Source organism: Rattus norvegicus, chromosome 1, assembly GCF_036323735.1.
Source record: "Rattus norvegicus strain BN/NHsdMcwi chromosome 1, GRCr8, whole genome shotgun sequence".
Taxonomy (NCBI): domain Eukaryota; kingdom Metazoa; phylum Chordata; class Mammalia; order Rodentia; family Muridae; genus Rattus; species Rattus norvegicus.
Genome location: NC_086019.1, coordinates 173,340,102 through 173,352,263, shown reverse-complemented (window position 1 = coordinate 173,352,263; position 12,162 = coordinate 173,340,102). Strand labels below are relative to the sequence as shown.

Below are 12,162 nucleotides of genomic sequence, written 5' to 3'. Positions count from 1 at the left end.
CTCCGTGGTTAAAATGTTTATGGCTTTTGCAGAAAACCCAGGTCCAATTCATACCTTCCACAAGGAATCTCACACATCAACCCCAGAGGACCTGACTGCCTGTAGCCACAACGACTGGGGAGGCAGAGGCAGGATTGCTTCAATCTAGGAGTTTGAGGGTGGCTAACTGGGACTGTTGGCCTGTGGCAGAACATGTACTTAGCACTCTCAAGGCCCTGGGTTTGATCCTTAGCTCCTCCCTCTCCCCTCCCCCCAAAGAAGAAGGAAACTGAAGCAACAAAGAAAGATAATAATAAGCTAATGTTCCTTACACAGTGACTCATGTAAGGATGCAGAGGAACAGGAATCCTCAGTGTTCATCAGTGCAGCCATCCACGGGTTCAACCAGCAATTCTATTCCCAGGTATTCATTCAGGAGAAATGAAAATGTACATTAACGTGAAAAGCTGGATAGGAAAGTTTTTAGCAGATTGTTTCAAAGGTGGGAACCGTCCAAATATCTGTCAACTGAGGAATGAATGGTTAACCGATAGTTAGCACACACAGCTATGTGTTAAAACACACAGCAGTTCAACACATCGCACAGTGGATGGTACCTAACTGTAGAAATTCTGAACATGTGTAGTATGACTGCATTAGTCTGAAATGTTCAAAACAGACACATCTGCAGGGTCAGAAAGTAAGCGCTCGGTAGGGATGAGAACGGACAGAGAATAACAGTGGTGGACACAGGGTTTCTTTGGGGGAACAGTGAAAATGTTCTAAAGTCAATCTCGACAGTGGACACAACTCTGTAATATACTGACTGTTGAATTGCAGCCTAAGTTGGCGTGTTCTATGGTGTGTGAATTGTATCTCAATACAGCCGTTGTTTATTGATTTTGTTTAGGTCAGGAGCTAGAGACACAGCTCAGTGGTGGAGGACATGTTTAACATGTGTGGAGCCTGGCTCTGATCCGGAACACTGTGAAAATAACAAATGTCAACAATCCCAAACCCAGTGTTACAGCCGGAAGTCTAGTTCATCCCCTTTAAGTAGGATACCATTTTGAGAGGGGTCTTCAAGATATAGGACAATCTGTACTGATCCCCACAAATTCTAGAACAAATTGGGATGGGCCAGACACCTTCCTCCAGGGGATATTCCTTTAGGATGGGCCCAGCATCTGCCTGACCCAAGGAAAGTGCAGGGACTGTCCTGTCCTCAGGCCTGCTGAGGGGGAGACACAGAGTAGTGGAGACATTCTCCTTCCTCAGGCAGTAAAACAATCCTGACAATTAAAAGAGAGCAGGCCAGAAACAAAACCTCGGAGAGAATGTTCTATCAGGGCTTCCAGTGGTCTCCACAGTTACGTTGTCACACAACAATAACAACTAACATCTCGTGCGGAGAGGACTCCCACTCACTAAGTATATCCATGAACCTCCCCACAGATATTTCCCAGCATCCTCAAAGCGAGGCAGGGTCACGTGATCAGTCCTGGTCTTCCACAAATGGGCAGGGCTCCGATGTGATCCTCCCTCTAACAGAACTCAGCCCAGTCTCACAGCTCCCAGCCCTTTTGGTCTGCAAGCTCCAGGACCACCACCACCATGTAAAGGGCGGCAGAGTGACCTGACCCTTATCCCAAAGCTCTGAGTTACTCCCAGTGGTTCTATGACCCTCTTACGCCCTCATTGCAGCAGTGAGCAGCTGGAGTTGGCTGTCCTCTGGTCTAAGGTAATGTGTCTCTTCCCAAGACCCAGAAGCTATGGCCTGAGAACTGCCACTCTTCAGGCTTCCAGATGTGAGGGAACTGCCAAGGCCAGAGTAGCTAGAGGAAGAAGAATCTATGGATTGCCCCAGAAAAGGTGCCTTTCAGCTGCAGCTGCTGGCAGAGTGTGAGATTCCCTGGTGGTACATGTGGGTCTGGGTGCGTCCCTACACTTTAGTACAGGAACAAGATACTCCCGGTATGGTATCTGCTGAGAGCACACTTCATGTTCAAAGATGAGTCATGTCCTTACATAATCAAGAAAGGAAGCAAACTCTCGAGTCGAAAAGATGATTATCCCATTGATGAGGGTGTTGCCTTCACGACTTCATCTAATACTGGTGTCTTAGTTACTTGTCTATTGCTGAGATAAGGCACCAGGACCATGGGAACTTATAGAAGAAAAAGTTTATTGGGGGCTGACAGTTTCAGAGGACTGAGGTCCATGACCATTGTAGCAGGGAGCATGGCCGCAGGCAGGCAGCAGACACAGCACTGGAGCAGTAGCTGAGAGTTTACATCTTAATCTGCAACCTCAAAGTCCACACCCCATGACACACCTCCTCCAACAAGGCCACACCTCCCAAGTCTTCCCAAACAGTTCCACCTACTGGGGACCCAGCATTCAAATATATGAGCCTACAGGGCTATTCTCATTCAAACCACCACAGTTGGTTAGTCCTAAAAGATATTCCCTACCCCATCACGTTAGGGAGGAGGCTTTTAACATATGAGCTTGGGTGGGACATGAGTAATTAATTCACAATAAAATTCTGGGAGCAGGGAGATGGCTCATCCAGTAGATCCGTGGGTCTCAACCTTCCTGGTGCTATGACCCTTTAATATGTTCCTTATTTTGTAGTGACCATTAAATTATTATTATTTTCTTTTTTCTTTTTTTTTTTGGAGCTGGGGACCGAACCCAGGGCCTTGCGCTTGCTAGGCAAGCGCTCTACCACTGAGCCAAATCCCCAACCCTTATTATTATTTTTTTATTCTTTTTTTTGGAGCTGGGGACCGAACCCAGGGCCTTGCGCTTGCTAGGCAAGTGCTCTACCACTGAGCTAAATCCCCAACCCCATTAAATTATTTTTGTTGCTACTTCATAACTATGTTTTGCTATTGTTATGAATCATAATGTAAATATCTGATATGCAACCCCTGTGAGAGGGTCATTTGACCTAAAGGGGTCAATACCCACAGGTTGAGAACCACTGTAGTAGAAACATTTGCTGAGCTTGATGACCTGAATTCAATCCCGAGATCCCACAGTGGAAGGAGAGAGCCAAGTCCCAGGTAATTGTCCTTTGCTGATGGCACATGCATGCCCACAGACAGCATCACCAAGATGGTAGGTAATCCTCCTTTGCATCCACAGTGGCCCAGGGTCAGATAGGGTTCCTTTATTTAGCTATCAGCCCAGAGAGATACTGAGCAAAAGCCACCTTCTGAGGGGTTCATCAGCCCCAGGGGACCCCTCAGGAGAGATTTGTTCTTATATCATCTGTGGCTCTTAAAAGATGTGTTACTTTTTTGCATGCTGGAGATGGAACTCAAGGTGTCCCTCAACCACTTAACCACTGAGGCACACCCCAGCCCTCTCCCCCAGCACAGAGTTTCCATATTCCCCAGCCCTGAACTTCTCCTTCAGCTGTTTACATTTCTATGAGGAGTAGGTGTCAATTCTCAAAGCTAGTTAAAGGACTACGGAAAGGAAGAAACCAAGGGATGTTGAGGAGCTAGTAGGGATCAGGAAAGCTATGCCATGTCCTCCCCCAAGTTCCCCAGGTATTGAACACAAGCTCCTTGCTTGCTCTGTGGTCTGTGGCTAAGTATAAATAGTAATGGTGATGGTGGTGGTGATGATGAGGATGGTGGTGGTAATGATGATGTTGGTGATGGTAGTGATGGTAATGGTGGTGATGGTGATGGTGATGGTAGTGGTGGTGATGGTGATGGTGGTGGTGATGATGGTGGCGGTGATGGTGCAGATGGTGATAGTGACGATGGTAGTGATGGTGATGGTGGTGGTGATGATGATGTTGGTGATGGTGGTAGTGATGATGAGGATGGTGGTGGTGATGATGGCGGTGATGATGGTGATGGTAGTGATGATGATGGTGGTGGTGATGGTAATGGTGGTGGTGATGATGATGGTGGTGATGGTGATGGTGATGATGATTGTGCTGGTGGTGATTTTGTCGTCAATTTGATACAAGCTCGGATCATTTGGGAAAAGGGAACCTCAACTGAGGAAATGCCTCCATCAGAATGGTTTGTTGACAAGTCTATGGAACATCTTAATGATCAACGCAAGAGGGTCCAGCCCTGTGTGGGGAGTGCTACCCCTGGACCAGTGGTCCTGGGTTGTATAAGAAAGCAAACTGGGGGTTGGGGATTTAGCTCAGTGGTAGAGCACTTGCCTAGCAAGCGCAAGGCCCTGGGTTCGGTCCCCAGCTCCGAAAAAAAGAAAAGGAAAAAAAAAAAGAAAAAAAAAAGAAAAAAAAAAGAAAGCAAACTGAGCTAGGCGTGGCAGCAATCCACTAAGCAGTGTTCCATGGTCTCTGCTTTAGCTCCTGCCTCCATGTTCTGATCTTGAGCTCCTGCTTTGACCTCCCTTTATGACGGACTACAGCTACAACTTGAAATAAATCCTCTTCTACCCAGGTTGCTTTCGGTCACGGTGTTCATCATAGCAAACCAGGACAATGATGGGGCACCAACCCATAAGCACTGATTCAAGTCCTTTACACGGAGTACTCACTTGCTTCTTACAACCACTGTTTCTGTTTTGTAGGTGGGAAAACTCAGACCTAGTGGGAAGTGAACAGACTTGCCGAACTGCCATGGAATGACTGCTCTAGTGGGGGAAGGGCTCTCAGGGAGGGAGGCTTCCAGGGACTGTGAGTCCCAACTTCCATGACACTGTAATGAGGTCGTCCAGCGAATCTCTGAGTTTATTTCTTGGCCCAGACAAAAACTGAACATCTGGGCAAGACAGAATGAAGGACCTATTCTTGCTCTGGGCCTAGGCAAGAAGGGAAGAGGAAGGTGTCCTGGTTAGCTGGGCTATGGTCCTACCTTAATTGTCCTGGCCACCTGTCCCTTTGGAGTCCTTTTCTTTACCTACCCAGGTTAGACACAGCAGTTCGTGGAATCCCAGGCCTATGGTGGTCTGTGTACCAAAGCGATCGCAGTGATGTTCCTCTTAGCCTGTGGAAGCAGAGGGTTGTCGAGATCCACAGTATTGAAGGAGAATTAGATGGGTGCATTCTAAGACTGTGGCTTCTGATTCATGGAAGACATTGTGAGGAGAGGAGGCAGGAAGGCATGGGGTGGAGTATCTGAATAGGACCAATAGGAAAAGGGGGAAGACCCAGGGGCCTTATAAAATATCCAAACAGCACCTGTTTGGTGGACCCCAAAAGGATAACGTGGTTGGCTTCATTCTCTTTGCATGAGGCATAGTCCTTCCTCTGTCTGCGATATCCAATTTTGTTTTGTTTTGTTTCTCCTGGTGCTGGGAATAGAACTCAGGTCCTTTGTAGGACTAGTAGGAACTCTTTTTTGTTTTTTAAGTTGAGTTTTCTCTGCGTGACCATGGATGTCTGCGAACTCACTCTATAGATCAGACTGCCCTCAAACTCACAGAGATCCACCTGCTTCTGCCTCCAGAGTGTTGGGATTAAAGACATGAGCCACCACTGCCTAGGGATGGGTTTGGGGGGTGGGGAGGTGGGGGACGCTTAACTGCTGAGCCATCTCTCCAGTCCCTCGGAGGTTTCTTGATAATCTTTTGGGGATGGTAAGATTTTCCTTCTGGGAAAAGGAAATTCCAAAAGGGAGGTCACCTGCTGTTTAAAAGAAAGGGAAAACCATTTTAAAACGTGGTGGTTAGGTGGCAGGTGAAGATGCAGCAGCCATGGGGAGGTTCCTTGGGGCTGAAGTTAGCGAACTGAGAGGCAGGTTTGAGGAAGATTTTCCAGTGAGACTGTTTCCAAAACAGCTGCTGTCAGGACATGTGCAGAGGTGCTCCTGCTGACTGGAAGTTGGCTACAGTACCGTGTGGAGCTGTGGCCTCTCAGTAGCACCTCGGATAAGATTTTCTTTGGGGAGGGGATCAAGGAAAGGGGGCAGCATTCCATATTTGGGTTAAGTGAGGACAGAGTGAACAGCTGCAGAGAGTGGGAAGCCAGAGAGACACAGGAAGAGGAAGGAGAAGCAAACTTGAGCGTGAACCAGGAAACTTACCGCAAGGCCGGGGGAGGGCCTGGGAATGTGCTCAACATACGGGATGAATGGTTGCTGGAGAAAGGATGATCTGGCAGTCTGGGGGACATGAGGATGCAAGGACAGCAGAAAGATGAGCTGCAGGTGTTCAGAAAGGGATAAAGGAAACCTTCCACGTCCACCATGAAGACAGCAACTCCAATAGCCCCAAACACTTTAGCACACATCTCCTGCATATATATTTGCCCCTTTCCCTCTATCTGCCTCGTGACTTGCATTCCTGATCCTCCTGCCTCCATCTCTCAAGTGCTAGGATTACAGGTATACAGCAGTGTGCCCAGTCTATGTAGCGCTGGGATCAAGCCCAGGGCTGTGTGCTGGTGGGCAGCTCTAGCCACACCACGCTTTTCCTGTGCAAACGCAGCTTTCCTGCCCCCTGCATGGGGAGGGGTGAGCAGAAGTGTGGGGTTTCACAGGGTGGAGCTCTCCTTCCCAGGAGAGAGAATTGCTTCCCCACTCTCTCTGGGCCAAAAGGAACCGGCAACTTTAATTCAATACCACAGCCTGTGCATGGAGCAATGATTCACCAGGACAGCGTCTTCCCCAGATGATCCTGGCCTCTTGCTGTCACTGGATCTTAGGGAACAAGTCTTAACTTTAGCTCAGCCCTGGCCCAAGATGATCTGTGTACTTTCAGTTCTCTGAATCTTTCAATTATTCTACTTCCCCTGTTAACTTGGATATATATATATATATATATATATATATATATATATAATTTATTATATAAATATATTATATATATTATATATAGGGAGAGTGTGACTGTGTGTGCATGCGTGTGTACACATATGTGAATGTGTGTGTGATTGTGAGTATGCATTTGCCTGTGGCTGTGTGTGAGTGCGTGAATGCACACACATATGTGTGAAGGTCAGAGGATAATTAGGTCAGGTGGGACTTAGGTCATCAGGTTTGCACAGCAAGTGTTTTTACATGCTGAACTCTGGGATTGCTTTTGTTGTGTTTTACTTTGGTTTGTTTTTGACACAAGGTCTTGAAGTGTAGCCCTAGCTGGCCTGACAATTTTCTATATCCAGGCTGGGCCTCAAACTCACGAGGTCCATCTGCCTCTGCCTCCCTCCCAGTGCTGAGGCGAGCACCACCACACAGCACTCTTTAGTTGTGCTTGTTGCTTGCCTTGAGAGTCTTCTATGACATTGGAATGAACTTTTCTCCTCGCTTCCTGGATTTGAACAGCTGGCCCTGGGTGCTTGTGCTGTTTGGGGAGGTCTAGGAGGACCAGCCTTGCTGGAGGAGATGCATTCCTGGGGCTGGGTTCTGAAGCCTCACGTGCTTTCAGTTTGTTGTCTCTGCTTCCTGTTTGTGGTTGAGGATGTGAACTCTCGGCTTGTTGTCCTGGTTTTCATGTCTGCCACTCACTGTCACGCCCCCTGGCCATAATGGACTCTTATCTCTCTGGACCCACATGCCCAAATATACTCTGTAAGTTGCCATGGCCATGGTGGTTTTTTAAGAAAAGAATCATAAACAAATAGGTTTATGTACCTGAGTACTGTGGCTCTCTTCAGACACACCAGAAGAGGGCATCAGATCCCATTACAGATGGTTGTGAGCCACCATGTGGTTGCTGGGATTTGAACTCAGGACCTCTGGAAGAGCAGTCAGAGGTCTTAACCGCTGAGCCATTTCCTCAGCTCCGCCATGGTGTTTTGCCATAGCAACAGAACAGTAACCAATACAGTCTCGCTCTGTAACCCAGGCCAGTGTTGAACTCACAGAAGTCATCCTGCCTGGCCTTTTGAGCATTCCACGACAGACTTGAGTCACCAGGCCTGGCTCTCCATGCATGGGTTCTGTCTATTGTATCTTCAGTGGTATGCAGGAGTTCAGGCATGGCTATTCCTCCGAGATACTGAGGGCTTCCTCTCTGTAGAGACTTTGTCCTCACGTTAGCCTCCTTCATGGTAGTGGGATGGAATCAAGCATCACATCAGCAGAACAGCTCATGAGCAGGATTGCCCAAGGCTTCCAGGCTATCGTGGCTGGCACTCAGGGAAGTCCGGGGTGCATTTCTGCACTGCAGAGCTTTGAGAGGCAAAGCCAGCATCTCCAGGTTCCCTTGCACCTTGGTGTCTGGGTGTGACCCCTCCCTACTTGTAAGGAGGGAGTGAGGCAAGCTGAGCTGTTTTCCAGCTGCTTTGGCTCTGTTTGCCCCTCAGAGCAGGGATGTTGACAAGCCTCTGTGGATGTAGAGAAGGTGTTGCTGGGACAACAGCTTTCAAGTCTCCAGAGGTTCAGATTTGTTCTTTTTCTTTCCTTCCAATTTTTAGTTTGTTTTGAGAGTCTATGTAGCCCTGGCTAGCACGGAATTCCCTGTGTAGACCAGGCTAGCCTCTAACTTAGAGACCCACCTTCTTCTGCCTCTCTGCTGGGATTAAAGGAGTCCCCGGCCCCCACACACCCCTGCCCTAAAATGCCTGTGGGTACATGGCTAGCAAGCACAGTTGAAGCACAGCATTGGATGCATGGGCTGTGGTGAGTTCCGAATGTTTACCCACCAACCACGGATACAGTTGCAGCTTTCTGCTGGCTCCAATTCTGTATCTTTAGGATTTCTTCCTGAAAGGCCAGCCGAGCTCCATCCTTCAGCTCTGCCTGTCAGTATCCAATCCTTTCTGTCCCCCCCTGTCTGCTTTAAATATAGAGAGCTTTTTGGGTTTCCTGGGCTGAAACCTCATGGCACCATAAGGAAGATGCCTTCTGGGATCTGGTCAGAGCTGGTTATTTCCCCAAGCCCCAAGTTTCCTATTTACACAAGGCCATAGAGAGATTAGTTCTTCCCAATAAGCAGGGGCGAGCGCCTACTCCACACATGTGAATGGAAGGACTGAGGAACTGTGGTGCACACTGGGCTGGGCTTCTGTGGGTCCTGGTTCCACTGGAGTCAGAATTCCTTTTGCTACATGCCCTGCCAAGATGTCCCAGATAATAAACTGCGGGATCAGAGTTAACATCCAGGTCTGTCTGCATTCACAGCATTTGCATTTAAAATGTCTTCTCACTTGAACTATGAAGGTTATGCATATTCATTAGGGAAGTGTTGATATTAATTATGAAGGTGATGCAAATTCATTAGGGGAGTGTTGATAACCCACCTTGTTGTCATGGCGGCAAGATGGAAGCAGAACCAATTTTCTTTTTCTCATTTCTCATTTGACTTTCACATGAAGTGGAGAGGGGAGCCCTTAACAAAATTGCACTAGTAAGCCAGGCAGTGGTGGTCACACCTTTGATCCCAGCACTTGACAGGCAGAGGCAGGCAGATCTCTGAGTTCAAGGCCAGCCTGGTCTACAGAGAAAGTTCTAGGACAGCCAAGGCTGTTACAGAGAAACTCTGTATTGGAAACCCTCCTGTCCCACCAAAAACAAAACAAAACAACAAAAACAAACAAACAAACAAACAAAAAACCCAACCCAAACCAAACCAAACCAAACTAACCAACAAACAGAACCTCACTAGTCTGTGGATCTTTAGAGGGAAGAAATCAGTTTACATTCATCTTTACTGAGGACCTTAGTGATCCCTAGAGGATGACCACCACTGTGGAAGCTAGTTCTGCTGAGGTGATGGCAGGAAACCATGAGGAACCACCCATGACCCATGGAGGACTCATGTTGCAGGTCTCCCCCTCAGGAGCTTCTCAGGAGGACCCACTGCAGCTCCGCAGAGGGACTGGGATGCCACAGTCTAGGAGCTTGTCAGCATGGCCATCAGAGAGATCAGTGAAGTCAGTGTCCTGGTGTCAGTATCTCAGGATGCTGTACAGGACCTCTTGGCCTCAGAGAACAACTATGCAAGTTCCTCAGTGCACAGAAACATGTGCAGCTCTTCTTCATGCCCTTCTGAGAGACATGCTCAGAAACAGCTCTAGATACCTCATGGTTCTTTTCCCCTCTGAAGCTGACTTCCTGTTCAACTACTTTCCCTGCTACAGAAGGTCCTTGTTTCCCAGTCAGGTCTAAGTAGAGGGCTGGAGTGCATGCACGCGCGCACACACACACACACACACACACACACACACACACACACACACACACACGCCAGAAGAGGCTGTCTGATCACCTGGAGCTGGAGTTAAAGATGGTTGTGAGCTTTCCAACAAGTGTGCTGGGAAACAAACTCTGGGCTACAAAGAGCAGTAATCGCTCTTAATTAACCCTTTAGACACCACTCCAACCCTTAAACCAGTTAGTCTCCCACACCTCCTACTGGTCTCTTTAACAGTTTTGTATCGGCTGTTGATGAGGATGACCCTGGACTTCCTGCCTCTGCCTCCACGTGGTGGGATTATAGGCAAGCTCCACCACACTCTGGACACGCAGTTCTGGGGATCAACTCCAGGACTCCTTACCTGTTAGACAAATACTCTATCACTTGAGCCACATCCCTGGACACAGGGGCAACTTTCTCAACAAACATCTGTGTAATTGTGAAGAAAGACCCCAGTGCTTCTCACACACTCACTCAGGTTCTGAAAGAAGAAATGAGAACCCTGTTTTATCTTCCTTTGAACACTGGGATAAACAATCGACAAAGTGGCTTTACATCCCCCTATTAATAAATGAAAGGCACTGCCGGCAACCTGTAATGAAATCACAAAACAGACTGGCAGCTAATTGCAAAGAATCGCAGCTCACTCTGTTCCTTGTTATCTTATTAATTGGCTCCAGGAGGTAATTAAAAAAAAAAAAAGATTGCACCATTTCATTTCTGTTACTGGTAATCTTATGTGATGATTTTTATCACATAAAATCACGCTGACCAGGAGGGAGGGAGGAGAGAGGGAGCCAGAGAGCAAAAGAGGGAGAGAGACTGAGGAGGAAGGGGAGGGGGAGGGGAAGAAGGAGAAGGGGAGGGGGAGAGAGAGAGGAGGAAGAGAGGAAGAGAGAGGAAGAGACAGAGGGAGAGGAAGAGAGAGGAAGAGGGGGAGCGAGAATCTTGATACTTAGTATTTTCCCACAGGCTGCAAGCAACATTTACTAATATTTCCACAAGAACTTAAAAGATGTTATCCATTGCTTGTTCATCCTTAATTGGTCCAGGAAGATAATTAGCCATGACTGTGTCAATAACTCTAAGGCTACAGGAGAAAGTCGGTGTGGTACTCTGTGGCTGCTCACTCTATGGATTGCCACCAAGCCATCTGACCTGAGTTCAATTCCAGGAGAAGTGGAAAAAGAGCTGCGTTCTCCGACCTCAACATGCACGACCTCAACATGCACGGCACAAACCGCCTCCAACCCCAACCCCCGACACAAAAGAAATAATTTTTAAAAGGAAAAGAAAGGCCCCCTGTGAAGAGCACCGTGGTTCTCAGCAGGGGTCGGGAGTGGGGGCTGCACTCCATTTGAAGTTCCCGGCTTATGGGATAAAAACAACCACCAGTTCTGGCCGCTCTGCCCTGCCTCTTTTAATTTTATTTTAGCTTTTGACAGGCTTACTTCAGGAACAGGGATACCAGGTTACTAACAAACACATGGGTGACCCCAAAACTGCTGCACTGCCACATCAGGGATGGTGACCCTCTTTTCCCCAGTAGCCTCCCCAGCCCTTGGCAATTGCATTCTTCACAGCTCACCTGTCTTCCCAGAGTCTTCATGCAAATCCATGCAAGTGAGTATGAGTACATATTCTTGGTCCACCTCCTCCTGTTTGTAAAGGGGAACGAAATAGCACACATTGTTCTGTATCTTTTCCATTGATGGGCATGAGAGTGACACTCCATATCAGAACACAGAAAGTTCCCCTTCCGTTGGCACAGCTGTATAATGCTCTCCGTTCTCAGTGTTTGCTTTTCTTATTTAATTATTTACTTATCGGGGCACACGTGTGCTGCAGTATGCACACCAAAGTGCACATTCGGAGGTCAGAGGACAGCTCGAGGGAGTTGGCTCTCTCTTTCCGTTCTGCTGTGTACCCCACGGGTGAAACTCAGGTCATCAGGCTTGGTGGCTTGGTGGCTTGGTGGCAGGTGCTCTTAGCAGTTGAGCCTTCTCACTGGCCTAACGCTCTGTTCTGTGGGGGTCATACCGTTTTATGTTTTGTTATGTGTGGTCCAGAAAACGATCTATGATAGCCATGTTTTTGGGTTTG

General features: G+C 47.9%; 1 protein-coding gene across 4 annotated transcripts in view; it reads left to right on the top strand.

Annotated features, from left to right (window-relative positions):
• Nucleotides 1-10,940: 10,940 nt before the first annotated feature.
• Nucleotides 10,941-12,162, top strand: part of Scube2 (signal peptide, CUB domain and EGF like domain containing 2) — a 76,462-nt gene continuing 75,240 nt past the window's right edge. For 3 of the 4 annotated variants that reach the window (XM_063271300.1, XM_006230005.5, XM_006230006.5), the window contains exon 1: nucleotides 10,944-12,162. This exon is cut by the window's right edge and continues 6,067 nt beyond it. The gene's annotated coding sequence lies outside the window, so the exon portion shown is untranslated. The other variant, XM_039094567.2, reaches the window with a different exon arrangement.